This window comes from Musca autumnalis, unplaced genomic scaffold (assembly GCF_047663935.1).
Source record: "Musca autumnalis isolate F117 unplaced genomic scaffold, ASM4766393v1 scaffold_5, whole genome shotgun sequence".
Lineage (NCBI taxonomy): Eukaryota > Metazoa > Arthropoda > Insecta > Diptera > Muscidae > Musca > Musca autumnalis.
The window spans coordinates 194,227,889-194,232,919 of record NW_027412088.1 but is presented as its reverse complement, the minus strand read 5'-3'; positions in this window follow the sequence as shown (position 1 = coordinate 194,232,919).

Below are 5,031 nucleotides of genomic sequence, written 5' to 3'. Positions count from 1 at the left end.
TCTGTGGGTTTGGTTGGCATTTGAAGGCCACCACCACTGTCGGGGTTGTGGTTGTCTAGTTTCGCATCCCTTCCTTTGATCATTGATTTTTACATTCTTTAATTTGCATTTAATCATCGTTGTTTCATGACTGACTGTTAATGGTTCATTTACTTCTTTGTGGCGTTCTATAAAAATAAACAACTTACAGTTTCCTTCTTTTGCGTTTTACATTTAATTTTTCTTTTCTTGTATGAATCTATATTAGATTGTTCATCCTTGAACCATACTCTAATTTTAAATAACTTCGCAATGAAAAGCTGAATTTCGTTATTTGAACTTAAAAGAATTTTGTTCAGATTTTAAAATTTATTTCGAATTAGTGGATAATAATTTTTAAAAAATCCATAAATAAATGAATTAAACCTAAAGTATTAGAAAGATTAAGCCACCAGTGCGTGTAAGTAACGACGTCACTAATACGTACCCTTCATTAATTTTTAATAAGTAAAATTGCGGGTAAATCTTGCACTTTTTGTATATAATGTCTTCGGCAATATTATTTCTAATACTACGGAGAACCTTTTAGCCGAAAAAATTACTCTCTAGCGTCTCCGCAAATACCTATTTTCGCTCCATTTTTTCATAAATTGCAGTTGTTGAGCAATAAACGTGGATTTTTTTAATAATTTTTTCCATGCAGTTGTAGAGCAATAAACGTGGATTTTTTAAATAATTTTTTCCATGCAGTTGTAGAGCAATAAACGTGGATTTTTTAAATAATTTTTTCCATGCAGTTGTAGAGCAATAAACGTGGATTTTTTAAATAATTTTTTCCATGCAGTTGTTGAACAATAAACGTGGATTTTTTTAATAATTTTTTCCATGCAGTTGTAGAGCAACAAGCGTGGATTTTTTAAACAATTTTTCCATGCAGTTTTAGAGCAATAAACGTGGATTTTTTAAATAATTTTTTCCACGCAGTTGTAGAGCAATAAACGTGAATTTTTTAAATAATTTTTTCCATGCAGTTGTAGTGCAATAAAAGTGGATTTTTTAAAATAATTTTTTCCATGCAGTTGTAGAGCAATAAACGTGGATTTTTTAAAATAATTGTCTCCATGCATTTGTAGAGCAATAAACGTGGATTTTTTAAATAATTTTTCCATGCAGTTGTAGAGCAATAAAAGTGGATTTTTTTAATAATTTTTTCCATGCAGTTGTAGAGCAATAAACGTGGATTTTTTAAATAATTTTTTCCATGCAGTTGTAGAGCAATAAACGTGGATTTTTTAAATCATTTTTTCCATGCAGTTGTAGAGCAATAAACGTGGATTTTTTAAATAATTTTTCCATGCAGTTGTAGAGCAATAAACGTGGATTTTTTAAATGATTTTTTCCATATTCCTTTTTGTTTTTCAATAGTCTTCGTTCGTTCTTAATTTGGCTTTGTCGTCTATAAAACCTAGCGTTCGGTCGACGACAAATAGAGAAACTTGAGATACTCTCTTCCGTTTTATAGACATAGCCCTTCATTCATTCTTTGGCTGACTATCTTAGCCCATTTAATTGATAATTATTTCCCCTTAAAATTAAATATTTCATCTAAACGTTTATTCCCCACCGAAATTCAAAATTAATATCCAAAAATTGGCTCAATTAAGCAGCAGCGCCATTTATGGCCATTTATTTTTCAACACTTTTGAAATTTGTTCACACATTCACAGCCTTTTTTATTTATTTATTTATATTTAATTTATCCCATTTGGCTGCTAACAAGCTTTAGCAATACCTACATGTGTAGGTACATGAGTGAATGTTGCGCCAACAAACACCATAGAAAACATCAGGAAGTTGGTTGGGTTATACTATTCTGCCTTTTGCTCAGCCCAGTAACCATCTTTACAAACACATTTATATAGTCTAGTCTATGAGGCTATTGTTTGGCATAGTCTCCTTTCACTGTATAGCTGTTGTGGTTGTCCTTTTGAACAGCTGTTGGAACTCATGTCGACATATGTGTGTTAAAATGCTACCTTACCATCAGTTTGTCTATTTTATATTTTCCTAAAGTACCATCAACTCCATCTCATGCATTATTAGTTGATTGCTGTTGAGCTCATGAAAGAGGATAACCAACGCTTAGAAGAGGTTTTTTGTGATGGTGGGTTTCAGGTTTTTCAAGCAGAAAATACAAGGCTATCTTCCTTCTTGTTATCTATAAGGATTATCCCTTAGTTTTGTATAGAGACCTAGTCTTTGCTGTCTATAAAAGTTCTATATGACTCTCTTTCTGGTTATGTAATTTATAAAAACCTCCATTTCTGGTCGTCTATAAAGAATCTTCTAGTCGCCGATAAAGCCTCCCTTCTTGTCGTCAATGAAGTCTCCAACCTAGTCATTGACAAAGACTCCCTCTTGGTCATTCAAAAAAAACTAGCTCTTAGTCGTCTTTAAAGTTTCCATCCTGGTTATTTACAAGGACTTATTCTTGTTGTTTGTACATACCCCTTCTTGGTCATATATAAAAATTATCTCTCCTGGTCTTGTAAAAATTTTTCTTTATTCAATGTTCCGGCGACATAATTAGACTTCTTTGTGGTTGTCTATTAAATGTCCCGAATTGTTTTTTATAATGTGTCAACCTTGGTCATTTATATGGGCTTTACCTCCAGATCGTCTATAAAAAAACCTCCAGATTGCCTATAAAGACTCTAAGCAAACCGTCTTCACACTTCCATCAGCACGTACAAAAAGACTAACTCATTTTTGCCTATATGGTGGTCCTTCTGGTCATCTGCAAGGATATTATTCTGGTCGAATATAAAATCTCCCTTCCGGTCGACTGTAAAGAAGCGATTTTAATTTGAAGAACTCCCTTGGGAACTCCCTTCAGCTCCACTAAAGTGATTACCACTAGATAACTTAAAAAGACAATCTCCAGGCCAATAGAAAGAATTGTTTTACCTTGACCCTATAGATTTCCTGCAGTTCATATCTACAGTCTCTTCATAAAGAACCCCTTGTTCAGATAATATGCAACGACTCAACCGGATCGCTTAGCAGAATCCCTTGTCATCAGCCTCTCGGTCATCCATAAACATAAATTCCTGCCAGTCTTTGTAACTTCTCTATTAGAAGTTATTCTTTGGGAAATCATTCGGATCTTAAGAGTTAAGCAGCACCCTTTCCTTGGAAAAGGGTCCTTGATAGTACCCTTTCCTTGGAAAAGGGTCCTTGATAGCACCCTTTCCTTGGAAAAGGGTCCTTAATAGCACCCTTTCCTTGGAAAAGGGTCCTTAATAGCACCCTTTCCTTGGAAAATTGTCCTTAATAGCACCCTTTCCTTGGAAAATTGTCCTTAATAGCACCCTTTCCTTGAAAAAGGGTCATTAATAGCACCCTTTCCTTAAAAAGGGTCATCAATAGCATCCTTTCCTTTGAAAAGGATCATAAGTAGTACCCTTTCCTTGGGAAAGGGTCTTAAATAGCACCCTTTCCTTGGGGAAGGGTCTTAAATAGCACCCTTTCCTTGGGAAAGGGTCTTAAATAGCACCCTTTCCTTGGGAAAGGGTCTCAAATAGCACCCTTTCCTTGGGAAAGGGTCTTAAATAGCACCGTTTCCTTGGGAAAGGGTCTTAAATAGCACACTTTCCTTGGGAAAGGGTCTTAAATAGCACCCTTTCTTTGGGAAAGGGTCTTAAATAGCACACTTTCCTTGGGAAAGGGTCTTAAATAGCACCCTTTCCTTGGGAAAGGGTCTTAAATAGCACCCTTTCCTTGGGAAAGGGTCTTAAATAGCACCCTTTCCTTGGGAAAGGGTCTCAAATAACTTCGTTTATAAAGACTCCCTGCAGCTATTCCATAAAGACTGTCTTCAGCACGTCTATAAAGTCTCAATTCAGCTCGTCTGTAAAGTCTCAATTCAGCTCGTCTATAAAGACTCCCTTCAGCTCGCCTATAAAGACTCCCTTCAGCTCGTCTATAAAGACTCCCTTTAGCTCGTCTATAAAGACTCCCTTCAGCTCGTATATAAAGATTCCCTTCAGCTCGTCTATAAAGACTCCCTTCAACTCGCCTATAAAGTCTCCCTTCAGCTCGTCTACAAAGACTACCTTCAGCTCGTCTACAAAGACTACCTTCAGCTCGTCTATAAAGACTCCCTTCAGCTCGTCTATAAAGACTCCTTTCAGCTCGTCTATAAAGACTCCCTTCAGCTCGACTATAAAGACTCCCTTCAGCTCGTCTATAAAGACTCCCTTCAGCTCGTCTATAAAGACTCCCTTCAGCTCGACTATAAAGACTCCCTTCAGCTCGTCTATAAAGACTCCCTTCAGCTCGTCTATAAAGACTCCCTTCAGTTCGTCCCTTCTTCTATAAAGAGTCACTTCCGTTCGTCTATAAAGATTTCCTTCAGCTCGTCTATAAGGACTCCTTTTAGTTAGTCTATAAAGACTCCCTTCAGCTCGTCTATAAAGAGTCCCTTCAGTTCGTCCGTAAAGACTCCCTTCAGCTCGTCTATAAAGACTTCCTTCAGCTCGTCTATAAAGACTCCCTTTAGCTCGTCCATAAAGACTCTCTTCAGCTCGTCTATAAAGACTCCCTTCAGCTCATCTATAAAGACTCCCTTCAGCTCGTCTATAAAGAGTCCCTTCAGTTCGTCCCTTCTTCTATAAAGAGTCCCTTCCGTTCGTCTATAAAGATTTCCTTCAGCTCGTCTATAAGGACTCCTTTTAGTTAGTCTATAAAGACTCCCTTCAGCTCGTCTATAAAGAGTCCCTTCAGTTCGTCCGTAAAGACTCCCTTCAGCTCGTCTATAAAGACTTCCTTCAGCTCGTCTATAAAGACTCCCTTCAGCTCGTCTATAAAAACTCACTTCAGCTCATCTATAAAGACTCCCTTCAGCTCGTCTATAGAGACTTCTTTCAGCTCGTCTATAAAGACTCCCTTCAGCTCGTCTATGAAGACTCCCTTCAGCTTATCTTTAAGTATCTTCCCAATTATAGCTCTTTGGTTGACTTAATGTCTTTACCTTCTCCCATTTGGTCTTCA